Source organism: Bufo bufo, chromosome 4 (assembly GCF_905171765.1).
Source record: "Bufo bufo chromosome 4, aBufBuf1.1, whole genome shotgun sequence".
Taxonomy (NCBI): Eukaryota; Metazoa; Chordata; class Amphibia; order Anura; family Bufonidae; genus Bufo; species Bufo bufo.
The window spans coordinates 540,335,255-540,357,486 of NC_053392.1; the positions used below are offsets into that span (position 1 = coordinate 540,335,255).

Consider the following 22,232-nt stretch of genomic DNA (forward strand, 5'->3'; position numbering starts at 1 on the left):
ACAAAAACGCTAGTGTGAAAGTACACCTACTTTATTTTGGGAAAAGGACATTTTTGTTTTGTTTTTTACTTGAAACTTTTAATTTTTTGTAAAACTTTATTTTTTTAACATCTTTTTTCACTTAATTTTTTGTCCCACTCTGGGACTTCAACTTTTGGGGGTCTGATTCCCTTTACAATGCATTACAATACTTCTGTATTGTAATGCATTGGCTGTTAGTGTATTACACAGTGTAATCCACTTACAGCTTCCAGTCCTCTTAATTCCCCCACATAATATTTATTCCCCCTTTGTACCTGCACATAGTAGTAATGCCCACACTGTGCCCTCTTCACAGTAGCTATGCAAAGATGTGCCCCCTTCACAGTAGTTATGCACAGAGATGCCCACTTCACAGCAGTTATGCCCAGATATGTGCCCCCTTCACAACACTTATGCCCAGATATGCACCCCTTCACAGCAGTTATTCCCAGATCGGTGCCCATTTCACAGTAGTTATGCCCAAAGATGCCCCGCTTCACACCAGTTATGCCCAGATATGTGCCCCCTTCACAGTAGCTATGCCCTGATATGTGCCTCCTTCACAGTATTATGCCCAGATATGTGCCCCCTTCACAGTAGCTATGTCCAGATATGTGCCCCCTTCACAGCTGTTATGCCCAGATATGTGCCCCCTTTTACAGTAGCTATGCCAGATATGTGTCCCTTTCACAGTAGTTATGCCCAGATATGTGACCCCTTCACAGTAGCTATGCCAAGATATGTGCCCCCTTCACAGTAGTTATGCCCAAATATGTGCCTCCTTCCCAATAGTTATGTCCAGATACGTGCCTATCACAGTAATGTCCAGATATGCGGCCCCTTCACAATAGTTATGTTCATATATGTGCCCCCTTCACAGTAGTTATGTCCAGATATGTGCCCCCTTTACAGTACTTATGTCTAGATATGTGCCGCTCACAGTAGTTGTGAAAGATATGTGCCCCCTCACAATAGTTATGTCCAGATATGTGCCCCCTTCACAGTAGTTATATCCAGATATGTGCCTCCTTCATAGTAGTTATGCCTAGATATGTGCCTCTCACAGTATTTATGTCCACATATGTGCCCCCTTCACAATAGTTATGTTCAGACATGTGCCCATCACAGTAGTTATGACAGATATGTGCCCCTCACAATAGTTATTTCCAGAAATGTGCCCCTCACAGTAGTTATGTCCAGATATTTTCCCCCCTTCACAGTAGCAGTGTGATGTCTGATACTACATTGTGCTGCTGCTGTGGAGCCAGGGCCATATTTAGATTTGATGCTTCCTCCCCCCACTGAAGTCCATATTTTTTTAGATAGCTTATGGTAAAATGCTCCCTAGGCCTTCAGCTATCCCTCAGGACTCCCTCATACGCTTGCACAATTAAAGGGCTGACCTGTTACATGTGCGCTTGGCAGCTGAAGACATCTGTGTTGGTCCCATGTTCAGATGTGCCTGCATTGCTGAGAAAATGATGTTTTATTATATACAAATGGGGGCGTTACCATTACAACCATAGGCTCCGCTCTCTCTGTAACTGTCGCACCCTCTGCACTTTGAAATGGCCAGTTGTAATCACATTTTCACTGCCAGGCCCTGTCAACGTAGACAGGGAGAGGCAGTTGAAAAGAAACCCAGAGGCTCATTCGCACAAATTTAAAAATAATAATTTCAGCAATGCGGACACACATGGGACCATCACAGATGTCTTCAGCTGCCAAGCGCACATGTAACAGGTCAGCCAGTTTCATAGATGCAAATCTGATGACAGAGGCCATTTAAAGCAGTTATCCTGGTTCAGAGCTGAACCCGGACATATCCCCTTCTCCCCCCACTCAGCCCCTCTGACATTTCATACTCCGATGCTCTCCCTTGGCCTGCGCAGTAAAGTGTAGGGCAAGGGCTATTTTTCTCACAGCCCTAGCACTGATGGGTGGCTCTACAGGTTAGGGCAGCTCTAAAGCATGTCCATTAGTGCCGGTGACATCACCGGCCTCACTGCTAGGAGGAAGCCACACCCCCCCCCCCCCCATAGTATCCCTACAGTACCCTCAGTACTAATAAGGCACCACTAATAGAAATAAGGCCAATCTATAAAGCACTCCTATTGAGCCCTCAGTAGTCATGCCTGCCACCACAGCCCACAGTATTTATAATGTTCCCTGCAGTGCCCCCTATAATTATAATGCCTGTCCTCTCCTATAGTCTTCTATACAATACAGTCCCATGTAAATAACATCACTCCTCTCACTCCAGTCTTCTATAACATGCAGTCCCATGTAAACAACACCAGTCCTCTCCCACCAGTCTTCTATATAATACAAATCCATGTAAATAACCTTTCTTTCTTAGTCTTCTATAACAAACAGTCCCATGTAAATAACTTAAATCCCTCCTTCAGCCCCTCCAACACATAGTCCCATGTAAATAACATTACTCCTTACCCTCCAGCCCTCTATAATATCCAGTCCCATGTAAATAACACCAGTCATCTCTCCTCCAATGTTCTATGTATAACATACAGTCCCAAGTAACTAACAGCCATCCCTTCCCTTCAGTCCCTCTAACATACAGTCCTAGTTAAATAACATATTTCCCTCCCACTAAGCAGGGGGGAGCTATAATGGGGAGAACCACATCTCCCAGCATTTCTCACATTCATTCCATGGCATCACAGGTCTCCACTGCTGAGCGCTGCCTTTTTCTGCGCTGGTCACATGATGACTGGTGACCTCATCACAGGTCCTACCACCACTTCAAGTGTTGAAAAGATCACATGACTATGATGTCATCGCAGGTCCTTCATCTATGGAGATAGGCAAAACGGGCAGCAGATTCACAGTAAATCCTAATCATCCCTTGTCCCCATAACACAGAGGTGATTGCTGCATGTAAATGCAGCCCTCATCTCTGCTGATGATCAGGAAATTCTCAGGAGCATTTTCAATAATTGCCTGAAACACCGGTCCATGTGAAAGGACCTGTACGCTGTGTATGAGCCTTTACTGGGGAATGCTGAACTAAAACAGTGCAAGGAGCCCCCAATCAGGACCTCTTGTATTAGCTGCAAAAAAATTGGAAGGTGTCCTTTGTAATCAGTGGAAGGCCATTGAATGCTTTGCTGCAAGCAAAACTAACCTTTACCACCACACACCCCCAGCCCCCCACCCAAAATATACTAGCTGATAGCAAGGGGTTCCATCAGCTTCAGTGACACACAATGTGAGAAGAAATTTTTTTAAACCAGACAACCTTTGCTTCACAATTGCAAAACAAACTGGAAAAAAACACCTGGCTGATCCTAAAATAATTGGAAATAATTTGATGAACACCTATTTACATGGGCCGACACTGCAGGCAATGATCAGAAATAATGGGTTTGTTCCTGATAATTGCTTACTTGTCGGTAGGGGTGTGAGCTGAATCTACATGCAGCAGTCATCTTCTCTTTATGGGAATGAACGATTGCTGTGGGGTTCACTCTCCCTATAGAGAATCATGGCTTTTGCATTGCAGATTGCTGTTTAGACAAAACAATCTGCTGCCCAGAAACGATAATTTAGGACTAATGCTTTTGCTTCATGAATGAACATTTACTGGGGTGATCTACAGCACATTTACACTGGGTAATTATCAGGAACAAGCATTCCTAGGAATGATTCTTTCCAATAATTGTCACAATCTTTAGCCTGGGTAAAGGGGCATTTACTCTTTGGATAGATATTCAAACAAACTTTTGTTTTCTCAGAATTTAACATTGTTGAAGAAACCGTAAAATGCATTGTCACGTGCCGGAGGTCCCGAGGGTACCTCCAGGACGCATTGCGAGCAAGGCGTGGTCTAGGCATCGCAAAGAAAGGGAATCCCCCCTCCGGGGAATTCATGGAGCCCCATTTCAGAGGCGGACCTGGTACCGACTGAAGCCATCTAGGAAAGCAGCCATGATGTCGTGAAAAAAGGAACGCAACCATCATGACATCAACCGAAACCGAATAGGAACGCAAGCATCATGGAACCTGGATCCGACTGGAACCGTCTAGGAGCGCAGCCATCATGTCATGAACAAGGAAAGCAACCATCATGACATGAACATAGCATGGAAACATGAACAGGTATAGCGAGGTACAGGACATGGAATGGAACAGAAGACAACAATGCAGAACCATACCGAGACATAGGTGGCCGGACTAATGCAAAGACAAAACCTGGCAAAGCAAAACATAGACAGACATGACAAAGCCGAAAGGGCATGACACCCACCGGGCATGGACAAGGACAGACATGAACAAAGACATAGCAGGGTACAGACACCCTCAAGGCATGACCTGGCGTGGCATGGACAGGAAGAGCAGAAACATAGCAGGGTACCGGACACAGTGGCGTATCTATCACAAACAAGGCATTTGCCTAGGGCGGCACTTGCCAATGGGGCGGCAAAATGCCTTGTTTGCCCCTGTCCCATCCGTCTTATATGTTGCCGCCGGTATACTCAGAAGATCCGATGGTATATTCTAACCCCCAGGCGTTCCCATGGTGACGGGGACGCTTGCCTGGGGGGTTAGAATATACCATCGAATCTGTGTTTTCACGACTCAAATCCGATGGTATATTCTAACCCCCAGGCGTTCCCATGGTGACAGGGACGCTTGCCTGGGGGTTAGAATATACAGGGCTACGCCGCTCACAGGAGAACATTTATAAACTAATCATTAACTTTAACTTTAATCATTGCTAATCTCTTTACTGGATATCTTACTCTGTCTTGACTCTTATCTCTGGTAACAGCAGGCAGTGCGGGCGGCGCTCACTCATTGACGTCACGCGCCTGCGCCGCCTAGTGGGAGGAGCAGGTGCGTGACGTCAGTGAGTGAGCGCCGCCCGCCCGCACTGCCTGCTGTTACCAGAGCTAAGAGTCAAGACAGAGTAAGATATCCAGTAAAGAGATTAGCAATGATTAAAGTTAATGATTAGTTTATAAATGTTCTCCTGTGAGCGTCAGGAGGGGGATCTGTTGATGGCACTATTTAGGGGAGGGGGATCTGTTAATGGCACTATTTAGGGAGGGGGATCTGTGGATGGCACTATTTAGGGGAGGGGGATCTGTTGATGGCCCTATTTAGGGGAGGGGGATCTGTGGATGGCACTATTTAGGGGAGGGGGATCTGTTGATGGCACTATTTAGGGGAGGGGGATCTGTGGATGGCACTATTTAATGGGGAGATCTGTGGATGGCACTATTTAGGGGAGGGGGTCTATGAATGGCACTGTTTAGGGGGGAGATCTGTGGATGGCACTTTTTAGGGGAGGGGGATCTGTGGATGGCACTGTTTAGGGGGAGATCTGTGGATGGCACTGTTTAGGGGGGAGATCTGGGGATGGCACTGTTTAGGGGAGGGGGATCTGTGGATGGCACTGTTTAGGGGGGAGATCTGTGGATGGCACTATTTAGGGGAGGGGGATCTGTGGATGGCACTGTTTAGGGGGGAGATCTGTGGATGGCACTATTTAGGGGATGGGGGTCTGTGAATGGCACTGTTTAGGGGGGAGATCTGTGGATGGCACTGTTTAGGGGGGAGATCTGTGGATTGCACTATTTAGGGGAGGGGGATCTGTGTATGGCACTGTTTAGGGGGAGATCTGTGGAAGGCACTATTTAGGGGAGGGGGATCTGTGGATGGCACTGTTTAGGGGGGAGATCTGTGGATGGCACTGTTTAGGGGAGGGGGATCTGTGGATGGCACTGTTTAGGGGAGGGGGATCTGTGGATGGCACATAGGAAGGGGTGGGGTTTAGAGAGAAAGGGGTTTGGCCTTGACAGGAAGGGGTGGGGTTTAGAGAGAAAGGGGTTTGGCCTTGACAGGAAGGGGTGGGTCAAATTTATATTAGGGGGGTGCCCGAATTTAGTCTCGCCTAGGGCAGCACAAAACCAAGATACACCTCTGACTGGACAGCCTGAATTAACAGTACTGACCCCCAGAATGCACACAAGAACAGGAACAGCCTGAATTAACAGAAATGACCACAACCTATGCAGACTGAGCCCTGAACCTCCACGTTCAAAGACAGAAGTAGCAGCCTAACGAGCACACCTGAAAGGACACAACCCTGGAACCGAAGAGGGAGTTTAACCCCATCAGAACCAAGCAGGGAGGTACCTAATCAGGTCAGGGGTAAGCAAGAAACCACAGCAATGAAGCTGCGATACAGGACGTTGCCCCTAGCAACCAGTAAGCACGGAACGCCGTAGCCAGTATGCAAGGGCGCGACAGACCTGAATACCCACTGGGAGACGATACCGCCTGAGAGGGGGCACAAATCACGTCACGGCGAACCGCCACGTGACATGCATTGTCTGTAAGCTAAAGCTGAACACATGTTTGGACTGGACCACCAGAAGATCCTGACAATATTGGACCCTAGTAAAACAGGGCTCTTAAAGTGTAACTGTCATTCTTTTTTTTCTTTTTTTTGTAATGTATCGGGGCAGTGATACTGACCATTTTTGTAATATACTTTCATTACTGAAATTGCACATTTCTATTAAAAATATATATCTAAAGTGGCCCATTTTGAGCCTTAGCAACGTTCCTTTGTCTTCTGTTTACATAACACGGTCAGTGTTGAGCAGGTCTTCACAGTTATGTAAACAGAAGACAGAGGAGTGTTGCTAAGGCTCAAAATGGGCCACTTTAGAGCAATTTTTCTAATAGAAATGTGTGATTTCAGTAATGAAAGTATATTACAAAAATGGTTAGTATCACTGCCCCTATAGATTACAAAAATAAAAAAAGAATGACAGTTAGGTCCTATATACACAGAGGGTGGGCCCTCAGAATCCATTCCTCTGGTGGGCCCAAAGGACTTCAGTCTGACGCTGTCTAAAGTGTTGCCAAACAAAAAATACATTTAAATGACTGAGAAGTCACAGAATAAAAGTTTTAGTTTGGTAAGTCATGTCTGAAACCCCGCAGATCAACAGTAAATGGCTTGCACTATTGGTAATAAGAGAAGCTGGTTTGGAGTAATGATACATACAATGATAAAAAAAAAGTCACTTTGTGAGGCTTACATAATAGAAACCACCCATAAATGGCCCCATTTTAGAAACGACACCCCTCAAGGTATTCAAAACTGATTTACAAACTTTGTTAACCCTTTAGGTGTTCCACAAGAATTAAAGGAAAATGTAGATGAAATTTCAGAATTTAACTTTTTTGGCAGATTTTAATCAATTTTTTCCAGTAACAAAGCAAGTGATAACAGCCAAACAAAACTCAATATTTATTACCCTAATTTTGTAGCTTACACTATTTTGGGGTGTATATGACTTTTTGATCGCTTGCTATAACACTTTTTGTGATGTAAGGTGACAAAAAATGGCTTTTTTTTACATCGCTTTTATTTTATTTTTTTACGCTGTTAACCTGAGGGGTTATGTCATGAGATATTTTTCAAGAGCAGGTCCTTACGCATGTGGCAATACCTAATATGTATACTTTTTTAAATGTATTTAAGTTTTAAATAATAATATCATTTTTTAAACAAAAAGAAAATCATGTTTTAGTGTCTCCATAGTCTGAGAACCATATTTGTATTTATTTTTTGGGTGATTGTCTTAGGTAGGGGTTCATTTTTTGTGGGATGAGGTAACGGTTAGATTGGTACTATTTAGGGGGGCATATGCCTTTTTGATTCCTTGGTGTTGCACATTTAGTGATGTCTACTTTTCTTTTTTTCCCTATTTTTGACAATTTCTTATTTACTTTATTTTGTGAAAAGGACGCTTTTTTTTTTACTTAAAATGTTGTTGTTTTTTTAAACTTTATTTTATTAACTTCTTTTTACACTTTATTTTTTGTCCCACTCTGGGACTTTAACTTTTGGGTATCTGATCCCCTTTACAATGCATTACAATACTTCTGTATTGTAATGCATTGGCTGTAAGTGTATTACACAGTGTAATACACTTACAGCTTGCTGACTGTGAGATTCAGATGGCTGGATCTCACAGGCTGTCATGGAAGGCATTCGGCTGCCTTACCTGCCATCGATTCCCCGTCACAGCAGCACGATGGCAACCCCGCATCCTGCAGGACCCCGCACGTGCCGCGGTCAGCGCTGCCCGTGGCAGTGCGAGGGTTAATGCGCCGGCATCTGTGTTTTCACCGATGCCAGCGCATACAGCAGTGACTGCCAGACCCCTGCCACCGATCGGGCGGGCACGCGCCCAGTCAGCATGACATACATGTACGTCACTGGTCCTTAAGTCATGGCCAGATATGATGTCACATGTGCGTCATGGCTCCTTAAGGGGTTAAAAATCATTTCAGCAAATTCTATGACAGAAAATCTAGATGCTGCTCCTTCCCTTCTGAGCCCTAGCGTATCCCCCAAACAGCAGTTACAACCATAAATGGGGTACTTCTGTACTCAATAAAAAAAGGTAGCAAATTGTGGGGTGATATTCTCCTGTTATCTCTTATAAAAAAGAAAGTTTAAGCGCTGTTTTCCTGTAAAAAAAATAAAAATATAATTAATTTTCCATTTTCACAGCAAAGTGCTATAATTCTATGAAACGACTGTTTGCTCATTACACCCATTAAAAATTCCTTAGGTGGTGTAGTTTCCAAAATGTGGTCACTTTTTGGGGGTTTTCACTGTAGGGGTACCTCAGGGTCTCTTCAAATGCAACATGGTGCCCAAAGACCTTTCTAGCAAAATCTGCCCTCCAAAAACCATATGCCCTCCAAAAACCACAGCAGGTCTCAGAAGGCAATTCTGAGACCTGCTGTGTGGCGATACAGCAGTCATGTGACCGCCGGGGCCAGTAGAGTGCAGGAGCTGTCGGGTCTTCTACAGACTTCGATCAGCCCGGCACTGAGGCTGTACAACATATGTCCGTACTTTTTATCCCAGTATTTATTAAACGTTAAGTCTTATAATACGCTACCTCTTCTTCCTGCACATATCCATTAATGTTGTAGCTGGCGAGTGGTATCCATTATCTCTCGCTGCTTGGGCAACTTTATTTATTCCCCCAAAATAGTAACAATCAAACTGTCACCTCATCCCACGAAAAATGAGATCCAAACTAAGACAATCGGACATAAAATATAAAAAAATATGGCTCTCAGACTATGGAGACATTAAAACATCATTTTTTTGTTTCAAAAATGCTATAATTGTGTAAAACTTATATAAATAAGAAAAAGATCTTCTCTATAAAAATGTCACATGACGTAACCCCTCAGGTGAACACTGTAAAAAGAAATAAATAAAAACTGTGCTAAAACAACCAGTTTTTTGGTCACCTTGCCCCATAAAGTGTTATAATGGATGATCAAAAAATCATATGTACCCAAAAATGGTACCAATTAAAACGTCTACTCTTCCTGAAAAAAACGAGCCCTTGCACAAGACGATCGGCATAGAAAAAAATAAATATGGCATTCAGAATATGGAGACACAAAAACATAATTTTTTTTCAAAAATGCTTTATTATGTAAAACTGAAACAAACAAACAAAGTAGACATATTTGATATCATTGTGACCGTAACAACCTGCTCTAAAAATTAGCACATGATCTACCCTGTCAGACGAATGTTGTAAAAAAAAAACAGTGCCAAAACAGCCATTTTTTTGTTACCTTGCCTCACAAAAAACGTAATATAGAGCAATTAAAAATCATATGTACCCCAAAATAGTACCAATAAAACTGGCACCTTATCCCCTAGTTTCCAAAATGGGTCACTTTTTGGGAGTTTCTACTGTAAGGGTGCATCAGGGGGGCTTCAAATGGGACATGGCATCTAAAAACCAGTTCAGCAAAATCTGCCTTACAAAAGCCATATGGCGCTCCTTTTCTTCTGTGCCCTGCCATGTGCCCTTACATCAGTTTACGACCACATGTGGGGAGTTTTTGTAAACCGCAGAATAAGGGTAATAAATATTTAATTTTGTTTGTCTGTTAACCCTCGATGTGTTAAAGAACAAAATGGAGTAAAATGGAAAATCTGCCAAAAAAGTGAAATTTAAAAATGTAATCTTTATTTTCCTCTAATTCTTGTGGAACACCTAAAGGGTTAACAAAGTTAAGTAACTTGAGGGGTGTAGTTTTTACAATGGGGTCATTTATAGGGGTCTATCCACTATGTAAGCCCCACAAAGTGACTTCAGACCTGAACTGGTCCTTAAATAGTGGGTTTTGGCAATTTTCTTAAAAATTTTAAGAATTGGTTCTAAAATTCTAAGCCTTCTAACGTACTAAAAAAATAAAATGACATTTACAAAATGATGCCAACATGAGGCAGACATATGGGGAATGTTAAGTAATACATATTTTATGAGGAAGAACATTCTGTTTTAAAAGCAGAGAAATAGAAATTTTGAAAATTGCTAATTTTTCTAAATTTTTTGTAAATTTGCGATTTTTTCATAAATAAAGGTGAAATATATTGACTCAAATTTATGACTATCAAGAAGTACAATGTGTCACGAGATAATCTCTGAATGGCTTGGATAAGTAAAAGCGTTCCAAAGCTATTACCACATAAAGTGACATGTCAGATTTTCTAAATAAACCTGGTCAGGAAGGGGGCAAATGTCCCTGGGGTTAAAAAAGTTGATTTTGGAAATTTTCTTGAAAATGTCAAAATTGCTTAAAAGAATTCTAAGCCTTCTAACATCCTAAAAAATAAAATAACATTACCCAAATGATGCCCACATAAAGTAGTCACATGGTAAATGTTAAGTAATAATTATTTTATGAGGCGCCACTGTAAGAGAGGTTAAAATTTAGAAAATAGTGAATTTGACCAATTTTTCTGTAAATTTTGGATTTTTTCTATAAATAAAGGTAAAACATACCGACTCAAATTTTAACATGACATACAATGTGTCATGAAAAAACTGTCTCAAAATGGCTTGGATAAGTAAAAATATTCCAAAGTTATTACCACATAAAGTGATACATGTCAGATTTGCAAAATTAGACTTGGTCAGGAAGGTAATGGTAAATGGCGTGGTATGGAAGTGGTTAAAGACTTGAAGAGAAAACACATATGTACATTTCTCAATTTTATTCAGCAGCACAATGTATATATAAAATTATGAAATTATCCTCCGAGCTACAATGGTGCTCTCCTTATGTCCAAGACTAGATGATACTCAAGAGGCCTTCATGTTCTCTCTTCTCTAAAGTTATTAAAAATATACTTTTTGTAATATTTGGTATGTGTCCTACTACAGCATTGGGTTCAAGTCAGGACTTTAAAATAAGTTCAAATAAGTTCAAAACCTTCATTTCAGTTCTGCTCACAGTGCTCAGCCGTTCACATCAAGGCTTGCTTCTGAGATTTGGATTATTATCATGCAGTATCACTCAATTCTGCTTTATGTAAGAGACAATTTGACAGATTTAGGCAAGCATATTCTATACAAAGAATATGAATTGTAATTATCTACAGTATAATCTATACACTTAATAACTTCTGCTACACTCGTAATACAGCCAGCTACAGAAGGGTTATCGGTCCTAAAAACAGTGAGCAAGTTGCATGTCCCTACTGACAGCTATTTACATATATCACGTTACAGTTGTGCACTTCAGTATCGTTGACGGCTTTAAGTTTATCCACTTAAACCATATTATTATTCACTTTGATTGACAAGGGGCCCTTGCGGACTAGTGATAAAAGGCTTGCAAATAATTATTTTCGACCGGACATGAATAGGCCTTGATAATATAAGTAATCCATGTATTTTGAGAGATCCAGGAGACAGGGAATTTCCATTTTTTTGTGCTTCTAAGGAGCCGACATGTCTGTTAGCATTATTAATTGACTTGTAACATGAACATATATGACCTGGTCAGAACTGGGCGCTTTCAACAAAATAAAGCAAGATAATGAATCAAATATACAGAATAATGGGTTCTAGTTAATACAAGCCTGTATAATATCTTCTTATAGTAAATGTCGGCCACTATCTAGGATGGTATTTTCATGAATGTTGTATCTAAAAGAACCTCATAGGGGTTTTCCAGTCTGTAGACACTGATGACCTATTTCTCAGGATAGGTCATTAATATCAGATCGGTAGGGATCCAACAGCCAGCACCCCCACTGATCAGCTGTTCTCAGTAGTTGCTGGTGTTAGAAACATAACAGTGGATGGAGCCAGAAGCAGAAGGCTCCATCCACCACAGGTATACTGCATCTCCACTCCAATTCAATTGAACGTGAGCTGTGATGCACAGTGGACAGAGCCTTCTGCTTTCAACTGAGTCCACTGTTTTCTTTTTAGCGTCTGACAACCCGCACCCCCACAGCTCTAATATTGATGACCTATCCTGAGGATAGGTTGTCAATATCAACAGGTTGGAGAACCTCTAAAGAATTTCAAAATAGCCTATCAGTATACTAGCATATAGGTACAAAATGTGAGATCATTGGGGGATTGCATAGGGATAACCACTGATGACAAGTACAGGAGTCCCCTGTCCCTCATTCCTTCTCATCAGCATGACCACAGTGAGCAGGAGTTGTATGGTGTTTGTACACTGCAACTCTATGCAATTCTGTGGCACATTTGGAAACAGTCAAGTGAGATGAAACAGGTCACTGGGGACATCCCAAATTAGTGATTGGTTGCCGGTACCTACCAGCTATTGGGCCCCGACCAATCTTTTTTTTTTTTATAAATATTTATTTTCTTTTTTTAAAAGCACAGTGAAATACAGTACGTTATTGTAAATAAGACATTCAGCACAGGATAGCCATTGTCAACAACAATCAACTACCCTACACTGTGTGCAGAATTATTAGGCAAATGAGTATTTTGACCACATCATCCTCTTTATGCATGTTGTCTTACTCCAAGCTGTATAGGCTCGAAAGCCTACTACCAATTAAGCATATTAGGTGATGTGCATCTCTGTAATGAGAAGGGGTGTGGTCTAATGACATCAACACCCTATATCAGGTGTGCATAATTATTAGGCAACTTCCTTTCCTTTGGCAAAATGGGTCAAAAGAAGGACTTGACAGGCTCAGAAAAGTCAAAAATAGTGAGATATCTTGCAGAGGGATGCAGCACTCTTAAAATTGCAAAGCTTCTGAAGCGTGATCATCGAACAATCAAGCGTTTCATTCAAAATAGTCAACAGGGTCGCAAGAAGCGTGTGGAAAAACGAAGGCGCAAAATAACTGCCCATGAACTGAGAAAAGTCAAGCGTGCAGCTGCCAAGATGCCACTTGCCACCAGTTTGGCCATATTTCAGAGCTGCAACATCACTGGAGTGCCCAAAAGCACAAGGTGTGCAATACTCAGAGACATGGCCAAGGTAAGAAAGGCTGAAAGACGACCACCACTGAACAAGACACACAAGCTGAAACGTCAAGACTGGGCCAAGAAATATCTCAAGACTGATTTTTCTAAGGTTTTATGGACTGATGAAATGAGAGTGAGTCTTGATGGGCCAGATGGATGGGCCCGTGGCTGGATTGGTAAAGGGCAGAGAGCTCCAGTCCGACTCAGACGCCAGCAAGGTGGAGGTGGAGTACCGGTTTGGGCTGGTATCATCAAAGATGAGCTTGTGGGGCCTTTTCGGGTTGAGGATGGAGTCAAGCTCAACTCCCAGTCCTACTGCTAGTTTCTGGAAGACACCTTCTTCAAGCAGTGGTACAGGAAGAAGTCTGCATCCTTCAAGAAAAACATGATTTTCATGCAGGACAATGCTCCATCACACGCGTCCAAGTACTCCACAGCGTGGCTGGCAAGAAAGGGTATAAAAGAAGAAAATCTAATGACATGGCCTCCTTGTTCACCTGATCTGAACCCTATTGAGAACCTGTGGTCCATCATCAAATGTGAGATTTACAAGGAGGGAAAACAGTACACCTCTCTGAACAGTGTCTGGGAGGCTGTGGTTGCTGCTGCACGCAATGTTGATGGTGAACAGATCAAAACACTGACAGAATCCATGGATGGCAGGCTTTTGAGTGTCCTTGCAAAGAAAGGTGGCTATATTGGTCACTGATTAGTTTTTGTTTTGTTTTTGAATGTCAGAAATGTATATTTGTGAATGTTGAGATGTTATATTGGTTTCACTGGTAAAAATAAATAATTGAAATGGGTATATATTTGTTTTTTGTTAAGTTGCCTAATAATTATGCACAGTAATAGTCACCTGCACACACAGATATCCCCCTAAAATAGCTAAAACTAAAAACAAACTAAAAACTACTTCCAAAAATATTCAGCTTTGATATTAATGAGTTTTTTGGGTTCATTGAGAACATGGTTGTTGTTCAATAATAAAATTAATCCTCAAAAATACAACTTGCCTAATAATTCTACACTCCCTGTATAAAGAAAGGCAGGCCCTGCCTAACTTATAAATAACACTATAAATTCAAAATTCATATACAGAGAGATACAACTATAAACTCCCCCCCCCTCCTCCACCCCAATTGGCTGTCGTCAAAGCAGCTCTATCAAATATACCCACAATTACAATATTAATTATAGATAAACAGTCATACGTGCCGCTCTCCGTTTCCTTTCCATATCCTCAAACATTCTAATTTGTTGAAGGTACAGGATCCATTCATTTAGCGAGGGCGGGGAGACAGAGCCCCAGTGTTTATTTAAAATAACTTTTGCCGCCATCAAACCCCTCATCCAGATCTGTTTGACCCGGACCGAGATTTCCATTTCTGGAGCAAAGTATCCCAATATCACTGTAATCATCCCGGGATTATATATCATAGAAGACTCCTTTTGTAGGGTTATAAAAACCTGTTCCCAGTACTTTTTTAGTTTACTACAGTTCCAGAGTAGGTGGCCGTAATCCGCATTCACATATCCACATTTCGGGCAGCAGCAATCTCGGCCTTTATTTTGGGGGAATTTCGCTTGCATTTTTGGCGTATAGTACAATCGGTGCAAGATCTTAAATTGAATTAATCTATGAGCATTGGAAATTGTAGCCTTTCTTACATTTCTGTAAATGCTAGTCCACTGTAGTGGAGAGCAATGCAACTCTTGCTCCCACTTACTTGGGCTTTTAAAGAGTGTTACAGTTGCCAATGCCATTCGGAGTTTGCAGTATAATCGAGATATCCTAACCTTCTCATCTTTCTGGGCATAGCAATAATCAAAAAATAAATTCTATCGTGGAAAAATGTAGCCTTTATTCCTAGAGGCCTCATATATGTGTTTTAAGCGTGAATACATGAACAGATCTAATGATGAACTATCAGTGAAATTAAATTCCAAAAACGATTTAAAATGTCCCAAAGAAAAGAGGTGGCACACATTGACAACCCCCTTACGTAACCAATAAACAGAATCTGTGATTTTGAAGAATTCCACCAGACTCCTGTTCTCCCACAGAGGGGTGAAAGCAAAAGGACAGGAAACTTTTAGAATCTCCTTAAGCTTATTCCAAACCCTCTGTAGGGTCCAAGGGATCAGTAAGGACTTCCTCAATCCCATATACCCAGACTCCAAACTTGTGAAGATATTCTCTATTGGTTTATCCATAACCTTTGTCAAATACCGTGCAAGTAAACTCTCTTTAAAGTTACAGCAACGCTGAATCTGTGCACATAAATAATATCCTTGAAAAAAAGGGAATGATAACCCACCCTCTGACTCTGACAGCCAAAGATATCTCTGCTTTATACGCACCCTCTTCTTTCCCCATATTAGATCGTTATTAAGAGTCTCCAATCTATGGAAAAATATATCATCGATCCAAACAGGGGAAGCACACATCGGGGACATCACAATAGGCAAGATAATCATTTTAACCAATGCTATTCGATCCGTCTGTGCCAATATCAATTTCTGCCAAGCGCATATTTTAGATTTGACTTTATTCAAAACCGGGGCCAAATTAAGCTCATAAAACCTATTTATGGGAACCCCAATCTTAACCCCCAAATAGTCCAAAGTATCATTAGGAGCAAAAACGCGGACTCCACTCCCCTCATCTAAGGCCTTACGGTTCAGCGGGAGGAGCGATGATTTAGCCCAATTAATCAAATAACCCGATAATCTACCAAAATCCTCTATTGCTTCTATCACATAAGGAAGGATTTTCCATCCCTCATCCAGGAACAGAATCACATCATCAGCATAGAGGCTTATTTTATCGCTCACTCCCGCCACCCCGAAGCCGTCTATACGATTATCTAAACGGATCTTACAGGCTAACGGTTCAATAAATAGGGCAAAAAGAAGGGGAGAAAGGGGGCATCCCTGTCTCATCCCTCGCCGCATCATAACGGGAGAAGAACTAATACCATTGATATTAATACATGCTATCGGCTGTTCATATAGCATTTGAGTCATTTCCATAAATATGTTCCCCAGACCAAATTGAGACATAGTAGCCCGCAAAAAAGACTACTCCATCCTGTCAAACGTCTTTGCGGCATCTAAGGACAGGACGGAGTGGTCTATACTACCCCCAACCGAGAGATTCAGATACACCCTATAAAGACTCATCTGTATTTGCCGGCCTGGAATAAAACCCGTCTGATTGGGATGTACCAGAGAGGCTATGACCCTCTTCAAGCGATTAGCCATAATTTTAGCAAAGATCTTGTAGTCCGTATTTAATAGCTATATGGGTCTATATGACCCCATATTGCATACTGTATATCTTTATCCTTTTTCAGCACCAAGATGATCACTGCCTCTCTAAATGATGGAGGCAAAGAGCCAAATGAACAGGATTCATTCAAGACCCGCACAAGGATAGGAAGGAGCGATTTAGCATGGTACCTATAAAGTTCAAACGGCAAGCCATCTGGACCAGGAGATGAATTGTACTTTAGGGATGGGAGTATCGCTTGCAATTCCTCCAAAAGAATAGGGCAATCCAGCATCTCGCTGTCCTGTGCATCTAACTGGGGAAGCTCCAATTGTTGTAAATATTGGTTCATATCATTCCGACTAAACATAGAATCAGACTGATAGAGAGTAGAATAATATTTCACAAATTCCTCCCTAATCTCCTCTGAGGACCTCACCCTATTACCTTTTGAGTTCCTAATCTCCCTTATACTAGTAGCCTCTCTCTGATTAGCCACTAATCGTGCAAGAAACTTGCCCGTTTTACCCGTTTCACAGAAGCGATTTTGACCATGGAAAAGAAGCTTATGTTGTGCTTTACTGTACAGAAGTGTCTTAAGCTGTTGATTGGCCTCCTTTAACTGATTTATATATTGCTCATTATGATGAGCAATTAATAAAGCCCGTAAATTCCTAATTGCCTCTGTCAGCTGTTGTTCCCTTCGACGGAGTTCAAATCTATACCTATTAATTTTAGTAAAGTATAAGCCCCTTATATGGGCCTTCAATGCATCCCACACATAGTGTATATGTGTTGAGCCTACATTAAAGCCCCAGAATTCCTGTATATCCAGATCAATTTGGCATTGCTCCCCTATCACATCAAACCAATGCGAATTCAGTTTAAAAGTTCTACCCGAGCCTGGAGCATCCGCCTCTCTGAACACAATCAGGACTGGGGAGTGATCTGAAATTCCATGAGGTTCATACTTCATTTTCAAAATTTGATGACTCAAATCACGACTTGCAAAAGCCAAGTCAATACGGGACATTGACCCATAGGACTGGCTGAAGCAAGAAAAGATTTTCTTATTGCCATAGAGGTGGCGCCAGATATCAACCAGCGCCAGCTCCTGGCAAATAATACTCAGAGGCGATCCAGTCCGACCCTGCCCAGAAGAGGCGGAGAAACGATCCAACTCAGGATCAAGAACTGAATTGAAATCTCCGGCCACTAATAACGTACATTGTTTTTTTGTGGCTATGTATTTAGCTAATAGTGAAAAGACAGTTGATTTGTATGGTGGAGGAATATAAATAAACGCCAATATCATCTCCTGCCCTTTCCAAAAGCCATGGATGAATACAAATCTCCCTTCTTTATCTATCATATTATCAACAGGTTGAAACTCCATCCCACGGTGAATATAGACGCTGACCCCTCTTGCATACGAAGAGAAGTAAGCGTGATACTCAAAAGAAGCCCATTTCCTTTTCAGTGTATAGAGCCTATCTACTGATGCGTGGGTTTCTAGTAATACCACGATAGCCGGCAAATGACGGGCCACAAGATCAAACAACACTGTCCTCTTCACTCTGTCTCCCAACCCTCTCACATTCCAAAATAAAATATTATGTGGCATAAGCGATATATAAATGCAAATCCCAGTCCCCCATCTAGGAGAGAGACATGCAGACCTGAAAAGCAAGTGGCGACAGCCAATCCCTCCCTCACCCCCACCCCCAGAAAACCCCCTACATGGTTGACAAGGTGTTTCACAGTACCCATCAACCTCTTTCCTTCCACCAAACCTCCCCCCTGGCCACTTCCCCTCTTAACCTCCCTTCTCCCCACCTCTACATTCTCTTCATAGCCCCATCGAGTCCAGCCATTGCACAACATCCGCTTGTGTGGAAAAAAAAACTGACAGAATCATTGTGTACCACCCTCAATTTGGCAGGATATAGCATTGAATACCTAATGTTGGCTGCAGCCAATCTTTTCTTTGCGTCAAAAAAAAAGATCTTCTTTTGATTTGGGTCAATCTGGGAATATTGATATCAGATTACCATCAAAATATGTATCTGATACTTCTCATTTACGTCTAAGTACCCAGTCCCGATCCTTTGAACAAACCAATTTTGCCAAAATTGACCCTGGAGGAGGGGGACATCCCAAATTAGTGATTGGTTGCCGGTACCTACCAGCTATTGGGCCCCGACCAATCTAATACACATGTTTGGTTATGCAATAGATTTGTTAGTGGGAAAACTCCCAAATATCATGTTTTATAACAATAGGTTTTAAATCTAGAAGTTGTCACACGTTGTATGGGATAGAAAAGCCTAACCTTCGTTTTCCTCTCATACCCTGCTTTCGGCATATTCTAATTAATGTTAATGACTTGTTGTATCAGCTGTCCACCCTTTCTACAGGTTGGCACAATAGCTGTAGCCACCACTTAGTTATTCTGTGTAAAACAGTGGACCACCCATGATACTCAAAGCAAGATGGTGCTTTTTTTTATTGATCGGGACAATGGACAACTCCCCACTGTCAGTGTGTAGTGTGGAGCAGGTGAGTTGCAGGTGAATCAAAACAGTCAACTTTAGTGTTGAACACTGCAGAACAACAATGTGACTTCACTCTAGAATCAGGAGTTTGGCTAACAATATTGGGTGCATTCCAGTCTTCTCTGTCTGAGATGTATAACTATTAAACAGTTGAACTTACATGCTGGTGCAGCCCAAAAAGTCAGTGTTGTGCCAAAAGACAATCCCTCCCTGATGCAAGAGTACTGTAGCTGGCTGCAGAGCCACAGTAAGACTTGCTATTTGTGCAGCATCCCACTGCAATGCATCGGTACACTGCAAAAGGGTTTAAAAATGCACCTTTTATAAAGGAAATGCATTTCTATGTTTTTATACAAGGTGTGAATAGGCCATATTTACATCCACCACTAGATAGGGTTGTAGCCACCCTCTCTATATAGAGTCAGAGTCCGTGTGTATGTCTAATAGTAGAGAAGAATGAGCACATGCTAGGGGGGAGAGCCAAGAGAAAAGAAAGCCCTGGATTATGTACCAGCCACAGCAAAGCAAAAGAAGGACCAGAAAAACGCTCCAAAAGCATGCCAGATGTAAAAGAGGAGGTGTAGGGTGAAATTCTGTGGAGAATTGCTGTCTGAAAATGAGTCGCCACGCGTTGAAGAGATCAAAGTCTTACAGTGCCTGGACACACATGAGTAGCAAATTAGCCATCTACATAAGATAATAACCGGTTTATACAGAGGACATTGTGAAAGCATACACTGTAAGTACAGCAACCTGTGGGGAAAAAATGCAGCGAATAGTGTGACATTGGAGTCCATCCCATGGTTGCCTTGCAGAAAGAGAAGTGTTGCATTCGCATTCCTGGATGCTTAACAAAAGTCAGCTAGAGAAGTGCAGTGTTAAGGGAACTGCTTCAAAAAGACATATTGGCCTATTAACTACCTTTGCAGTTGTGTAACCTGTAAGATCTATGGAAAGTGCACTTACTGTATGTAACATCTGCCAATCCAGGCAATTGTAAGTGATATGCTTGAACTTGAATCTTAGTAAAGAACTGTTCCACTGCAAAACTGCCTCATCATTGCCACCAATGTTGCACGGGACCCAGCTTTGCACCTCACAATTGCAAAACAGAATGCTTAAAGGGATTGTTCTGGTTCAGAGATGAACCTGGAAATACCCAGAATTTCACCCAGGCAGCTGTCCTGACAAGAGCATTGAAGCATTTTATGCTCCGATGCTCTCCTTTGCCCTGCGCTAAATCGCGCAGGGCAAAGACATTTTGTGGAGTTCCGGTGACGTCACTGGCACTGATGGGTGGGCTTTATCGCTGCCTTTGTCTGTAAAACGGCTAGAGCAGCGCTAAAGCCCACCCATCAGAGCCGGTATTGTCACCAAACACACTGCTGGGCGGAAGCCTCCGCCCGGCGGTGTGTTATAGTAAATAAAGGAGCCCTGTGCGATCCTGCGCAGGGCAAGGGAGAGCATCGGAGCATGAACTGCTCGGATGCTCAAGTCAGGGGGAGCTGCCTGGGTGAAATTATGGGTATGTCCGGGTTCAGCTCTGAACCCAGACAACCCTTTTAACCACCACTGGGCAGGAGAACCCCAAGATCAGGATGTGCCCCGAAGGGAAAAAAAAGGTGCACCCTTCTGGCCCAGAGGAGGGTCAGACTGAGTACTACTAGGGTCAACTACTACCACCATTCTTGCTACTATCACTCCTATCCTCTCCTTCTCTGGGCTTGCTGCATTTGTATGTCTGACTTTACAGCTTCTCGATTCAACATGCATGAAGAATGCCCATGTTATCGGGCTATAAAGACTAAGCATCCTTAGCACCAGTCTCAGTACCCTTACTATCTTGGTTACAAATGAGACAAGAACCAGACACTCTGGCTTGTTATTAGCACATGGTACTGTTGCTGCTAAAAGCATACACCCCACTCAACCTTGGCAGGAAGCTCTATCCCTTATATAGAATTAACCACAAACTTACTCTTGTGGACCCATCACTGCAGAGTTCCCCAATTGTATACACATGTTTAATACAATAACAGTAGTCCATTCACTACATAGCACCTATGACAGATGAAACGGATGCTACAGTAAATAAAATTCACACATTACCCAGGCACATTGTGTCCCAGTCCTGAAGCATATAAATATATAAATGAAAGGTAATAGTCTAAGAAAGAATACAGTATTTAGGAAGTGGGGGTCTTTCTACACCTTAGGGGGTGTTCATATCACATTCTTGTTTCACGTTTAACATATACATTAGGAAAAAAAATGCAAAAGTGTAATACACTATGCTTTTCAATCCTTCAGATAAAGCAAAAAAACATTTGTTAGGCTACTTTCACACTCGCGTTTGGTGTGGATCCGTCATAAATCTGTACAAACGCATCCGTTCACATGCATCTATTCAGAAAGGATCCGTTTGTATTATCTTTAACATAGCCAAAACTGATCCATCTTGAACACCATTGAAAGTCAATGGGGGATGGATCCGTTTTCTATTGTGCCATATTGTGTCAGTGAAAACGGATCCGTCCCCATTGACTTACATTGTGTGTTAGGACAGGTCGGTTTGGCTCAGTTTCGTCAGACAGACACCAAAACACTGCAAGCAGCATTTTGGTGTCCGCCTCCAAAGCGGAATGGAGACGGAACGGAGCCAAACTGATGCATTCTGAGCGGATCCTTTTCCATTCAGAATGCATTAGGGCAAAACTGATCCATTTTGGACCGCTTGTGAGAGCCCTGAACAGATCTCACAGACGGAAAGCCAAAACGCCAGTGTGAAAGTAGCCTTAACCCTCAAAAGACAAGGGGGCTCTGTCTTCAGAGGCTTCAAGGGTAAGAACTGTAAATCTGTGGAATAGTTTTCCTCAGGACTTGGTCACAGCAGGAACAGTGAACGTTTTTTGTTGTATTTTTTTTTGTTTTGTTCTTTAAAAGGGCTTACATTAAAGGGGTTGTCCGGGTTCAGAGCTGAACCCGGACATCCCTTCATTTTCACCCAGGTAGCCCCCCTGACAGGAGCATCGGAGCAGTTCATGC

At 42.2% G+C, this 22,232-nt stretch overlaps 1 long non-coding RNA gene across 1 annotated transcript; it reads right to left on the bottom strand.

Annotated features, from left to right (window-relative positions):
- Positions 1-1,404: 1,404 nt before the first annotated feature.
- On the bottom strand, positions 1,405-20,462 carry LOC120997438. Its single transcript, XR_005778173.1, has 5 exons — positions 20,347-20,462; positions 16,733-16,737; positions 12,644-12,649; positions 6,239-6,245; positions 1,405-1,419 (listed from the first exon to the last, which is right to left on the bottom strand). It is a non-coding gene; the product is annotated as an uncharacterized LOC120997438 (long non-coding RNA).
- Between the last annotated feature and the right edge of the window lie 1,770 nt (positions 20,463-22,232).